Source organism: Haematobia irritans, chromosome 1, assembly GCF_050003625.1.
Source record: "Haematobia irritans isolate KBUSLIRL chromosome 1, ASM5000362v1, whole genome shotgun sequence".
Classification (NCBI taxonomy): Eukaryota; Metazoa; Arthropoda; class Insecta; order Diptera; family Muscidae; genus Haematobia; species Haematobia irritans.
In genome coordinates, this window is record NC_134397.1 from 184903193 (window position 1) to 184918784 (window position 15592).

Consider the following 15592-nt stretch of genomic DNA (forward strand, 5'->3'; position numbering starts at 1 on the left):
ATTACATATTTATGTCTTAACAGCACTTACAAACGCAGTGTTTCTACAGGTCATGGTTAGGTTAGGTTATAGAGAGTGAAATCTGTCCGTAACAAAAGGGGCTGGTTCCCACTTGGACCATGTTGATCCATTATGTTTCCTCATATTTGTTTTCTCTCCTCTTCATCAATCGCATTCGAGTTTCCGGACGAGTTCCAAAACAGAGGTTTCTAGGTCTTCCATTCCGAGGCCTTGATGAAGACAAGTATATTCTTCAGATTGCAGTTCCGTTATATCGTGAAAGAAAAAGAAACCCAGTATCTTGTTTCTTGTAATCAGGGCTGCCAATTTTGCCGATTTATCGGCATATTTGACTCCAAAAATAGTAAATGCCGATTTTCCGATTTTTGCCCCCAAAAATGACGATATTAGCTCCGTTCAAAAATTTTGAATAAAAACAGTTCGTTTACATTTTTAGAGCCAGCAAGCGAGAGTTTTTGCTACACCTCATTTTACATCTACAGTATTAGTATCACGGTTGCCACTCGTGCCAAAAATAAAAATTTTAAGAAAATTTTACCAAAAATCTACCTAATTAAAAAAATAATTTTTTGAAGTTGTTGATCAAATTTTTGTGGTTAGTATATAAAAAATTATGTTTTATTACAAAGAAATGTTTTATATGGAATTTATAGAAAATTTTGTTAAAATTTTAATTCTATAGAAAATTTTGTTAAAATTTTAATTCTATAGAAAATTTTGTCAAAATTTTATTTCTATAGAAAATTTCAAAATTTTGTCAAAATTTTATTTCTATAGAAAATTTTGACAAAATTTTATTTCTATAGAAAATATCAAAATTTTGTCAAAATTTTATTTCTGTAGAAAATTGTGTCAAAATTTTATTTCTATAGAAAAATTTTTAAAAATTGTATTTCTATAGAAAAAATTTTGTCAAAATTTTATTTATATAGAAAATTTTGTCAAAATTTTATTTCTGTAGAAAATTTTGTCAAAATTTTATTTCTATAGAAAATTTTGTCAACATTTTATTTCGATAGAAAATTTTGTCAAAATTTTATTTCTATAGAAAATTTTGCCAAAATTTTATTTCTATACAAAATTTTGTCAAGGTTTTATTTCTACGGAAAATTTGTCAAAATTCCAGACGAAGCCCAACGTCCCTTCATAAGTCATTGTATTTGACATTAATCCTGTAAGTATATAAAGATAGCGGAAGGAAGACATCTGTAACGATATTATTCGGCCCCGTGTGCCTTCTTTAGCCAGCACCTCCGCTCCCTCATTAACCATAATGTCCAGGTACCCAGCGCAGAGTGATATGCTGTTCGGTGTGATCTCTAAGCTCTCTACGGCAGCGGCTAACTACCTTCGATGTTATGTTCGGATTTCCTAAGGCCTTTATTGCTGCCTGACTGTCGATGAAGAAGCTGATATCGCTTCTGGATGGCAAATAAATGAATAAATAAATAAATACCTCCGCCTGAAAGATGATGCATCCACCATCCATTTTGTATGAATCCCTAATCCCCAACTCTTGGCAGTAATTACCACTGCCAGTGCCTTCCTCCATTTTCGAACCATCTGCATAAATATTAAGGTCTCCAAAATGTATGCGTCCCTCTTTCCACTCCTCCATACTTGGTATAATCGATTTCAATTGGCCCTCATATACATGCTGAGTGGTCATAAAGTCTGTCCTAATATCTCGCCCAACCGAAGCAACGAGTTCCGTGTGTCTGCATACCGCGTTTCTGAGCGAGTCCAGGCTCTTCAGCCTCAAGAGTTTTTCTGATACACACAAAAATTTTTTTTCTGATTCAATCACGAAATTAATTGATCCAATTAATTTTTTAATTGAAATGTCTTCAATCACAGAAATGATAGTATCAATTAAAAAATTAATTGAAGGTCAATTAAAAAATTAATTGATCCAATTAAAAAAGTAATTGATACTATTAATTTTTGTGATTGATTTTTGTTTCAATTAAAAAATTTGTTGAATCAATTAAATTTTTAATTGAATATTTTTTAAAACTCAATTAAAATTTTAATTGGAAAATTTTTCGTCAAATTTTTTTCTGTGTATGCAGATCAAGTGGGCAGACTCCCAACAGTACCATTAGAGCTGCGGTTGCCATTGTTCTCATTGCACCAGTCATATAAATAAGGGCCGTCCTTTTTATTCTGTTGAACTTCTGTATATGATTCTGATGGATCGTAATCTGGGGGACTGGTCATTATTTGCCACGTTACGTTTTTAACCAAATTTTGTTTTATAGATGATATAGAAAAATAGTCGAATTAGATTAAAATTTTGGTTCCTTTTTTCGAAATGCATTTGCGCCGATTTTGTACCATTTTCGGATCCAAAACGAACATTTTCAATACATTTTGCCTACACCTTTTTACTGCCCAGCGGATTTAGTTAAAACAAATATATAAGAACTTAAATTCGGCCGGGCCAAATCTTAAATACACCATGAATCAAATATAATTATTTCTTTTAAAACTCTTCGTCGTAGCGGGTTACTTGAAAATATATACCCCCACATTCCGATTTTAGGGTTAAAAAAATATCGCAAAGAGAAAATTTTGCGATTCCGAATATCGGATCATACCCATGATACACCTGAAACATGAACCGATACACACCATCTTAGGCACACTTGTTTATGGATCCAAAATACCTCCACTTCCAATTTCAGGCAAATGCGTCTAGACGCTCAAGAATTAAAACCGAGAGATCGTTATATATGAGGGAGATATCAAAATATGGACCGATACACCTACCTCTAGATTTCCAATGTTAGGCAAATTCCGGTGTCCAGAAGCCGAAGAAGTCATATCAGGGCTATGTGGAGACTATACCAAAACATGGACCGATACTCACCATATCCGACAAACTGATGTGTGGACCCATATTACCTCTAGATTTTGAATATCAGACAAATCGGATAAAAAGTCAGAGGTCTATACGCTCAAGACGTCAAATCGGAATATCGGTCTATATGGGTTCTATATCAAAATATGGACCGATACACTTTATATTTGACATATTTATGTGTAGACCTAAAATACCTCTAAATCTCTAAATTCAGACAAATCGCATAAAAATTTAGATTTAAGCTAAAGAAGTCAAATTAGGAGACTGGCTATACCGATACATGGACCGATACATACCACCTTCGGCACATTTGTTTATGGACTCAAAATACCTCTAGATTTCCAAGAAGTCACATCATGAGATTGGGCTACACTGAAACATGGACTGATACACGCCATATTCGCTACACTATTTAGGTTAGGTTAGGTATAGTGGTTGCCCGATTTCTCAGGCTCACTTAGAATATTCAGTCCATTGTGGTAACACGGTGATGAACTTCCCTCCTATCACTGAATGGTGCCCGATTTTATGCTCACATCAATGACAAGGACCTACTTTTTATAGCCGAGTCCGAACGAACGAAGTGAAGCCACTTAGAGAAGCTATGAAACACTCAGAAACGTCACCAGCATTACTGAGAGGGGATAATCCACCGCTGAAAAAACCTTTTGGTGTTCGGTCGAAACTGGGGTCGAACCCACGATCCTGTGAATGCAAGGTGGACATGCTAACCATTGCACCACGGTGGCTTCCACTTATTTATAGACCCAAAATAACTCTAGATTTTAAATTTGAGCCAATTCGGATGTCTAGACGCTCATGTAGTCAAATCGGGAGATCAGTCTAATGGGGGCCATACCAAAATATGGACCGATATACACCTTATTCGGCATCCTTTTATGTGGACATAAAATACCTCTAAATTTCTAAATTCAGGCAAATCTGATAAAAATTTTGGGTGTCCAGAAGTTCAAGAAGTCAAATGATATACCGAAACATGGACCGATAAATACCATAATCGTAAACCTTCGTAAAATACTTAGTTTTTGCCAAAAATAAGAATTTGAATAGTATAGGATAGGTTAGGTTGTAGAGGGTGACATCAATGTTCTTGAATTGATGCCCACTTAGACCAGTATAGGTCCATTGTAATCCCTCGATGTGATTTTTCAATCTTTCTCCTTCCGATGCGGTCCACTTTGTCCCAGAAACTTCCACCTGCTCGTTCTCTTTGAAAGAAATCTGAGAATAACCAACCAGAGGCCCTGATGAATGCAAGTATGTTCCTTAAGCTGCACTCCCGCAGATCAGTGCGAGCCTGAAAGAAAAAGGAGCCCAGTATCTTGTTTCTTCTAAAGGATAAAGCTGGGCACTGACACAGGAAGTGAATAGTATAAGTTTCGAATAGAAGTTTTTTTAGAATTATTTATTCTATAGTTTTTTTTTGTTTTTTTTAATTTTTGTACATATGAATGCATTTCACTTATAGAAAAAAGAGTAGGCAAATGCTAATATCGGCCAAAGTCGAATATTGAAACATAAAGGCAAACTTTGTGCCAAATTTTAAAGGCGTTCTATTGCCTGTTTGCCTTTACATAACCATATGAAAATCGGGCTTATATAAAACTAAATCGACGTGGTTGGTATTTTCTATGCCCACACGATGTAGCTAATTCCGATTTTTGCTACAATTTTCACAGTTTCAGCAATTTGAAAATCATAGCCTTCAGACGTTTTTCATGTGCCGGATTCTTTGGAAAAAAATTACAAATTTCTTTTGAATAAAAATTTCTAAATCTAATATATAAAAATAAGTCGGGTTTTCCTTCCTGGCGCTTTAACTCCAGAACGCACGAACCGATTTCCACGGTTTTGCATTCGTTGGAAAGGACTCGGGCTCCGTAAGGTTTAATTCAAGAAAAGTTTCAACGGAAAAGCGGGAAAATCTTTTTATATACAGCGCCATCTCTGATGCAACTCCAGAAGGCACGAACCGATTTCTATGGTTTTGCATTCGTTGGAGAGGTCTTGGGCTCTGTAAGGTTTATAACAAAGAAAATTCAAGAAAAGTTTCAACGGAAAAGCGGGATAATAATTTGAATTCATCGCAGTTGCTCTTGTTATATTTTTATTTTTTCACATGAAAAATGTACGGAGAACGTAGAGGGTAATCCTGTGGTGAAAATGATATCTGGTAGGGGGCATCCCCTTGCCCGATTTTTTCAATATGATTCTTTAATATTTGGACGGGAAGGGAACCTCTCCCTTATGAAAATTGGAACAAAATTATCCGATTTGCTTGAAATGTTCAGGGAAGGTTGAAGGGGGCGTCTGAGCAAAGAACAGATACTTTATTTTTCGATATTTGGTCGAGGTACAGTGAAAAAACAAAAATTTGCCGACTTACTGAAATTTTATGAAGAACTTGAAATTTTATGAAGAACTTGAAATTTATATGCGGTATATGATATTTTAATATTTGGTCGAGGAAAAGGAAAATAAAAGGGCACAGGGGGACCTCATTTCTCCTCAAGTACATACCGGAAAACAATTAAATTTTTCCAATTTACTTGAAATTTATAATTTGTTTGAGACTTTTTGGGACGTTTACACAATATACGCTATATCATTTTTCGATATTGGGATGGGGAGGGAGACCTCCTCTAAAACTGAAAAAAACTATAATTTTCAAGTTTACTTGAAATTTACAAAGACCGTATGGGAAGGTTATGAAATCAATATGGTTCACTTGATTTTTGGATATTTGGACGGGATCTTTCTCCTTGCCCCACACTATGAAATTTGAAGGAAAGTTTACAGATTTTCTTGGATTTTGCAGAGAAAGTTACGTCCCATTACAAAAATTAGGAGAAGATGATTAAATTTATTCAGGGTACATGATTTTTTGATGTCTGGTTGGGGAAGAGGAATAGTGAAGTTGGGTAGTTTATGAAATGAATATAGGGTACGTGAATTTACGATATCTGGTCGGTGAGGAGCGAAGGAGGGGGAGGTTCGCTTTTGCACGATTTTTGAAAATAGAAAAAAGAGGATTGTCGATAAATTTTATGATTTTTTCCACAGGCCAGACTTTTTTAAGTAAAAAAGGCATGTTCTCCGAGTCTTACACTTTAACAAACGTTAATATGGTCAATTTTTAAGTACTTTTACTTTTTCAAATTTATTGGACGGTACGTTGAGGAGAAGTATACCTCCCCTGACAAACCGCGCTTGAAATTCACAGGAAATGTAGAAGATTCTCCAACGATTTGAATACAGAACAATTAAAAAACAAAAAAATGGTTGAAAGGGAACGCCCCCTACCCGGTCCGTTTTACATCTGCATAACCGCCCTATTTCTGTATATAAACGAAAAAGCAAGAAGTCCGATTTTTTTTTGAAATGTACGGGAAACGTTTGTGGAATGATTACTCAGTACTTCAGTTTTGTGCCAGACTTCCCCTGACCCTACTCTTTAAAAGGGTTAACATCTTTTCCAATTTGTTTTCAGATCGAAGGATATAGTTGACTAAGTTAACGAAAATATGCTTCGAGAGGTGCAGCGAAGCGGGCCGGGTTACGCTAGTATTATTGTAAAAAATTGTTTAATTTGGAGTTTTCAAAACTTGTTACTCGGACCATCTCTGATCACCATTCTATGGGTATAAAAATTATTAATAAAATAAACGTGGATCGACATACTTTCAATTATATTTGTCCTTATTTTATATTTAGGAAATATAAAATATATTGGTAAAACCGAGTATACGCAAAGAAAAAAAAAAACGTTTGGAAAACGTGTACCGAAAACGTTTTTCTTTTGTTAGAGTTTTTTGAACTGCTTCGAAAAGTATACACTTTTATCACCAAAAAAATCGTTTGTTACAAAATTTTTATTTTTTTCAATAAAAAAAGTTATTTTTGAACCAACAACACAGTCCATTTTGTTTATATCAAACGCTGTTCTTTTCTGACTTTAGATTTTTAATAAGACATATTTTACAGTTCATGGTAAAAATTTAATATAGTAGAATGTAATGTTGAACATTTTTCCGGAATCTTCCGACCATACCTGGAAAATATAAAAAAAAAAATAAAAAAAACACTGTGGTCGAAGCAGGGATCGAACCCACGACCCTTGGTTGGACGTAGCAACCACTGCTCCACGGTGCCCAACTAAATGTATTTTTCTGTTAAATAAACTTTGTTTAATCGGCTCGTGGGCGCCGCAAGCTATGCTACATAAATATAACTTATATGGGTAATTGTCTATTGATGACAATAACGGCTACATAGCTCAGTGGATAGTGTGTTGGCTTACAAATTGCATGGTCCGCGGTTCGATTCTCCGTCCAGGCGAAAGGTAAAAAAATTTATAAAATCGTATAATTTCTTCTACATTGTTTGTATTACAGAAAAAGGTGCTAAGAACTAAAAAACTTCGTGGAAGTGAGAAAGATGTGAGGGAAAATGCAATTAGCCAGAAAAAATTTTTTTTTTTGAGTTAGTCTTTGTGAAATTGTTTTTAAATCTTGGAAAAGAATAAACGTTTATCACAAAAAGTATATACTTTTCTTCCAAATACACTTCCTTTCAACGAAAAGCAAATGAGAAACGAACTTTGTTTGTCTAAAATTTCGTTTGGGAGGAAAGAATTATTTTTTTTTGCGTGTATAACAAATGATTTTATTAGGTTACCGGAAATACACCTAAAGATCTGTAGTCAAAAAAAAAAAACGCAGAAGAAAGTCGAAAAGTAGAAAAATATATCTTCCCAAATTGTGAAAAAGTGAACAGTCGACTTTTCAAATTTTGAAAAAGTCAAACTTTTCAAATTTTGAAAAGGACGACTTTTTGATTCCGAATACAATTTCCAACTTGGAACTCTATGGATTTTCATTATTATATATTTTTGTAGTTTAGATTCTATTTTATTTTTTCTCCATTATTTTTTTCCAATGAGTGAGAATAGTTTTCTTTGGAGACTAAAGAAATACTACCTTCTATATCAATCCCACATTAGTTGTTAAAACAAATTTCTATTGAATTCATAAAAAATCTATGCAAATAAAGCCTATAATATTACAAAAAAAAAAAAACAAAAGAAAATTTATATATATTTTTGTTTATTAAAAAAAATGCTTATCTAGTCAATTGAATATTTGTTTAAAAGAACAATGGTAAACAAAATGCAAATCAAAGTATTCTAATGCAAAGAGCAACAAAAACAAAAAATACAATGCTAATTATAAAACTAAAAAAAAACAAAAACTTTGAATCCCCAAAAATAAGAACAAAAGAAATAAAATAAAAAGGATTATACATTCATTATTAAAACCAGAAAATACATAGATATATAATTAATAATTTAGTTTTTTTTCATGTGCGCATATCATTAAATATTTTCTTCATATTTACTTTCTTCATCTTTCCTCTTGTGTATTTTCCCCCTCATCAAAACATCAATTAGCTTTTGATTTAAGAAATAAAATAATTGTATACAAAATGAAATGAATAATTAAACTAAAATTCTATACTAAGCACAAAATAATTTAACTTAAACACAACACAATGAAAAATACAGAAAAAGAACAAAGGCAGCTTTTGCTTGCAGCCAATAATAATGACTTAGTTTTCTTTCCATATTTTTTAATAATCCATTTTTTTTATTGTTATGATTATGATTTTACAATGTATTTGCTGTTTTAAATAAACATATATTTACATATATAAAAAAAGAAGAACAAAGGAATAAGATTGATTTTTTTATAGTTACTATTGTAAGAATAATAAGTGGTGAATAACAAAATCGGAAGCAAACACCTTTTGTTTTGGTGTATGTTTATCAATTTATGCATTTATCTTTTAAATTAAATTAAAATTATAAAAAAAAAACACAAAGAAAAGAAAAGAAAATAAAATTCTTCATTCCTTCGTTGGTATATTTTCATTTGAAATCAGTTGTTTTTCAAATTAAATATATATGGTAAAGGTTCTGTTGTTCCGAATTTGGTTCCTGTAAACAAATGTTTCCTACTTTTCTACTACTTTTCCCCCCATTGTCTTTCTGCCCAAATGATGGTTTTTAAAATGTATATCTGCTTCATGATGTTAAACCCAAAAGCTTTGACAAAGTCTTACATATTTTGCAATCAATTCCTCAAATGTTGCACTTCCCAACAAATAATACAAAAAAAAAACAAGTATATACGGCCGTAAGTTCGGCCAGACCGAATCTTATGTACCCTCCACCATGGATTGCGTAGAAACTTGTACGAAAGACTGTCATCCACAATCGAATTACTTGGGTTGTGGTAATACACGCAAAGAAAAAAAACGTTTGGAAAACGTGTACCGAAAACGTTTTTCTTTTGTTAGAGTTTTTTGAATTGCTTCGAAAATTTTAAACTTTTATCACCAAAAAAATTCGTTTGTTACAAAATTTTTATTTTTTCAATAAAAAAAGTTATTTTTGAAACAACAACACAGTCCAATTCGTTTATATCAAACACTGTTCTTTTCTGACTTTAGGTTTTTAATAAGACACATTTTACAGTTCAACATTTAATATACTACAATGTAATGTTGAACATTTTTTCGGAATCTTCCGAACATATCTGGAATATATGTAAAAAAAACAAAAACAAAAAAAAACTTTGGTCGAAGCAGGGATCGAACCCACGACCCTTGGCATGCAAGTCGGACGTAGCAACCACTGCTCCACGGTGCCAAACTAACTGTTTGTTTCTGTTAAATAAGCTTTGTTTATTCGGTTCGTGGGCGCCGCAAGCTATGCTATATAAATATAACTTATATGGATATTTATCTATTGATGACCATAACAGGTACATAGCTCAGTGGTTAGTGTGTTGGCTTACGAAGTGCATGGTCCGCGGTTCGATTCTCCGTCCAGGCGAAAGGTAAAAAAATTTGAAAAATTTATAAAATCGTATACTTTCTTCTACATTGTTGGTATTACAGGAAAAGGTGTTAAGAACTAAAAAACTCGTGGATGTGAGAAAGATGTGAGGGGAAATGCAATTAGCAAGAAAACAATGTTTTTTTTTTGAGTTTGTCTTTATGAAATTGTTTTTACATCCTGGAAAAGAATAAATGTTTATCACAAAAAGTATATACTTTTCTTCCAAATACACTTCCTTACAGCGAAAAGCAAATGAGAAACGAACTTTGTTTGTCTAAAATTTCGTTTGGGAGGAAAGAATTATTTTTTTGCGTGTACTTACCGATGGTAAGGTATCTTAAAACTTCTTAACATCGTCGACTAAATTGTAAGTTAGTCCATGTGTAGTATATATTAGACAAAAAGATATGTATAGGTAATTCTACAAATAATTACGAATCGATATGGACTTAGAGAGCCAGAATTGAAATATGGGAGTGGCTTATATGGGGGCTATATACAATTATGAACTTGATATAGACCGATTTTTGTGTGATTGGGGATCGATTTATCCCAGGGCTATATATAACTATAGACCGATATGGACCTAGTTAAGCATGGTTGTTAACAGCCATATACTAGCACAATTTACCAAATTTCAACTGACTCAGATGAATTTTGCTCTTCCACGTGGCTCCGGATGTCAAATCTGGGGATCGGTTTATATGAGGGCTATATACAATTATGGACCGATGTGGACCAATTTTCGCATTATTGTTTGAGACCATATACTAACACCACGTACTATATTTCAATCAGATCGGATAAATTTTGCTTCTCCAAAAGGAACCGGGGGTCAAATCTGGGGATCGGTTCATATGGGGGCTACATATAATTATGGACCGATAAGGACCAATTCCTGCATGGTTGTTAGAGACAACATACTAACACCACGTACCAAATTTCAACCGAATCTCTTCTCTTAGAGGCTCCGCAAGCCAAATCTGGGGATCGGTTTATATGGGGGCTATATATAATTATGGACCGATGTGGACCAATTTTTGCATGGTTGTTAGAGACCATATAACAGGTTGGCTGATAAGTCTCCGGTCTAACAAAGAAAAACACATTTTTTTTTGTCAAAATTCGTTTTTATTATTCAACATAGTTCCCTTCAAGAGCGATGCAACAATAATAACGACCTTCCAATTTTTTGATACCATTTTGACAGTACTCCTTCGGTTTTGCCTCAAAATAGGCCTCAGTTTCGGCGATCACCTCTTCATTACAGCCAAATTTTTTCCCTGCGAGCATCCTTTTGAGGTCTGAGAACAAGAAAAAGTCGCTGGGGCCAGATCTGAAGAATACGGTTGCCGCGATTTCGACCTTCAAACGCTCCAATAACGCCATATAATAGTCACTGTTGATGGGTTTTCCCTTCTCAGGATAATCGATAAAAATTATTCCATGCGCATCCCAAAAAACAGGGCCCATTACTTTGCCAGCGAACTTTTGAGTCTTTCCACGCTTCGGAGACGGTTCACCGGTCGCTGTCCACTCAGCCGGCTGTCGTGCTCATTTCACCACGCTTGAATTTTGCATACCAATCAATTATTGTTGATTTCCCTGGGGCAGAGTCCGGAAACTCATTATCAAGCCAAGTTTTTGATTCCACCGTATTTTTTCCCTTCAGGAAACAGTATTTTATCAAAAAACCAAATTCCTATTTTCCATTTTTTTCACAATAACAAAATTTGCTTCACAAAAGACACTCTATCTCACAAACTAATTGACTTACAGACGTCAAATTTTGACACGAATCATTTGAAGGTTGGTACTATATAAAAATAATATGCATTTAATACTAGCGACGCCATCTATGTGTCAGACCGGGGACTTATCAGCCAACCTGTTACTAACACCATGTACCAAATTTCAGTCGGATCGGATGAAATTTGCTTCTCAGAGGATCCAAGTTTTGCCAAGTTTCAAGTCGATAGCTTGTTTTGTGCGGAAGTTAGCGTGATTTGAACAGACGGGCGGACGGACGGACGGACGGACGGACATGCTTAGATCGACTCAGAATTTCACCACGACCCAGAATATACTATATGGGGTCTTAGAGTAATATTTTTATGTGTTACAAACGGAATGACAAAGTTAATATACCCGCCATCCTATGGTGGAGGGTATAAAAAACTTAAAAAAAAGTTGTAGTTGTAGTTGTAGGGTCCTTAACTTGTGATCTTGGAGTAGTGGAAATTAGGATTTTGAAATTCATTGTAGACATTTTACATGGGTTTGTGATAGTACGGAACTACTCTGTTTTAAAATCCTTTGCATTGCCCTGGAAATTCAAATTAATACTATTTTTTTCACCAATTTCTCTTTTTATTTGTTACCTTGCGCCACACTGTGGAACATGGTATTATAAGTTAGTGCATATGTTTGCAACACTCAGAAGGAGACAAGATAGACATATGGTGTCTTTGGCAATATTGCTCAGGGCGGGCCCCTGAGTCGATTTAGCCATGTCCGTCTGTCCATCTGTCTGTGAACACATTTTTGTAATCAAAGTCTAGGTCACAATTTTAGTCCAATCGACTTCAAATTTGGCACAAGTATGTTATGTATTTTGGGACAGAATAGAACCCTATTGATTTTGGAAGAAATCGGTTCAGTTTTAGATATAGCGTATATATATGTATCTTTCGCCCGATATCTTCTAATAGGGCCCCAGAAGCCAGAATGTCAACCTGATTTGCTTTAAAATTTTGCACAATGAGCGCAATTGATATACATGACAAGATTGGTTGAAATCGGTTTAGATTTAGATATAGCTCTCATATATATCTTTCGTGCAATTTACACTCATATGACGACAGAGGTCAATCCGATTCATATTTGACCTCTGTCGCCATATGAATCGGATTGACCTCTGTCGTCATATGAGTGTAAATTGCACGAAAGATATATATGAGAGCTATATCTAAATCTAAATCCGATTCACATGAAATTTTGCACAGGGAGTAGAATTAATGTGTTTTTCTGATTTCGTCAAAAATGACCAAAATACCCACATTTTCCTTGTAATAAATTCGTCTAAGGGGAAAATTTGTAAAAACGACTGAAATTTTCACATACCTCTAATACTTATATATCGACCGATAAATCGTAAATGCTCTTTTGCAAAGTTGCCTAAAATTGGTTCAGATTTAAATGTTTCCCATATTTATACCCTTCACCACTACTGTGGTACAGGGTATAAGTTTGTGCATTTGTTTGTAACGCCAAGAAGGAAAAGTCAGAGTCCCATCGTTTAGTATACCGATCGTCTTAGAGTTGAATTCTGAGTCGATTTAGCTATGTCCGTCGGTCTGTCTGTCCGTCCGTCTGTCTGTCCGTCTGTCTGTCTGTCTGTTGATGTATTTTTGTGTGCAAAGTACAGGTCGCAGTTTATGTCCGATCGTCTTTAAATTTGGCATAGGGTCTTTTTTCGGGACATAGACAATCGCTATTGATTTTGGAAGAAATCGGTTCAGATTTAGATATAGCTGCCATATATATTTATCACCAATCTGGTCATAATTGGTATGTTTATCAACCGATTGTCTTCAAATTCCGTACATCCGAATATTTTATGTCTCGAAAAACAAAATATAAGCCAAATCGGTTCAGATTTATATATAGCTCCCATATCTTTCGCCCGATATTTACTTATATGGTCCCAGAAGCCAGAGTTTTACCCCGATTTGCTCAACAATTTTGTATAAGGAGTTCTATTAATATTGTCGTCATTGTGGCAAATTTAGTTTGAAATCGGTTCTGATTTAGATATAGCTTTCGCCCGATTTAGACTCATATGACCACAGAGGCCAAAGTTTAACACGGATTTACGTGAAATTTTGCACAAGGAATAGATTTGACATTTCGCCAATGCATTTTAAATTTGGTTGAAATCGGTTCAGATTTAGATATAGTTCCCATACATATCTTTTGTACGATTTACGGCCGTTTTCATGTAGCTCCGTTTGGCTTTAACTGCCAGTTAACAGAAATTAAATTGCAAATATCTTCTCTCCGGTCAACTTTTACTGCAAAATTTTCAGCAGTTAAGCTCCTAACTGGCATACGGAATATATACGCAAGATGACAGATAAGTTCATTAGCTAACGTAGCACTAACTGAGCTTCATGAAAATGGGGGTTAGACCCATATGACCACCGAGGCCAAAGTTTACTACCGATTTATGTGAAATTTTGCACAGAGAGTAGAATTGACATTCTACCAATGCTTGCTAAACTGGGTTGAAATCGGTTCAGATTTAGATATAGCTCCCATATATATATTTCTCCCGATTTACCGTAGAGCTAAATTTTAACACCGATTCACGTAAATTTTTGCACAGAAAGTCAAATTTAAATTCTACCAATCCTTGCTAAATTTGAATGAAATCGGTTTAGATTTAGATATAGGTCCCATATATATATTTCGCCTGATTTAGACTCATATGACCATAGAGGCCAAAGTTTTATTCCGATTTATGTGAGGCTATGCAGAGGGAGTAGAATTAATATTATAGCTATTCATGCCAAATTTGGTTAAAATCGGTTCAGCTTTAGATATAGCTCCCATATATGTGTTTCGCCCGATTTAAATTCATATAACAACCAGAGACCAAATTTTCATTTCGATGTACATGAAATTTTTCCCTGAGAGAAAATTTTACATTTAATATCCATTTCAACGTAATCTTATTTATCGAATTTTATCCAAATCGGTTCAGATTTAGATAAAGCGCCCTATATTCTTCCGATTTAGGGAAAAATGGTACATCGTCAGCGAATATGACCCCATACTTTCCACAGAAGATTTAGATAAGGTTCCGGCATTGTGTTCCACCCTAGGGCATTAGCCGACTTAAATTTTAGGTTTATAGATTTTGTAGAACTCTGACAAATTTTGTCCAGATCGAGTCAGATTTAAATGCATGTATTTGAGACAAAAATGTATATATACACTGCAAAAAATATTATAGTGAGGCCAAAGATTTTATGTCCTTAAAATATGAATGCAAATTTTACTTAGCGTAGAAGACGCTATTCTCCAATATAAAGTTTTTTTCCTTGTCCAAAAGTCGATAAACTTTTCAATGAAGTCGTATTGTCCTTATAATATAATTAAGTGATTTCACCTAAAAATGGGTATCGTAACATGAAAGAAAAATTTTATGGGCTAACGTCAACTTGACTTTAATAATTCAGAAAAATTCTTTAAAATTAATAAAATTGTCTTTAAATTTGTTGGCTTTTTTGCATCTTGACTACAAAGCAAAAAATCCTTCAAAAATAGGACATGTTTTTCAACACTTTCTTTTAAAGACGTTTTTTTTTACTTGAAACATATCATAATTTCTACTGGAAGTGGTGTATGAATTTGGAAAATAAAGTTGTCATTAACTTGTTTTTTTTTTAAAAAAAAGCTGAAAAAAACGAAAAATTAAAATTTGCTTCCTAGAGTCAAGTACACAAAACCCAAATTTCAAAAAGAGAATTGTATCTTAAATTTCAAATTTTCGCTCCGATCGACAGTTTGAACAACGGGCTGGTCTATAGGATTACCATAATACAGGTAACTCGGTTGTGGATGATAGGCTTTTGTAGAAGTTTGTATACAATCCATGGTGGAGGGTACATAAGATTCGGGCTGGCCTAACTTTCGACCGATTATACTTGGTAAACTTATTTTTAGTGAGCTTACTTACCATCCATTTTTGATCTCAATAAAAAAACACACATTAAATG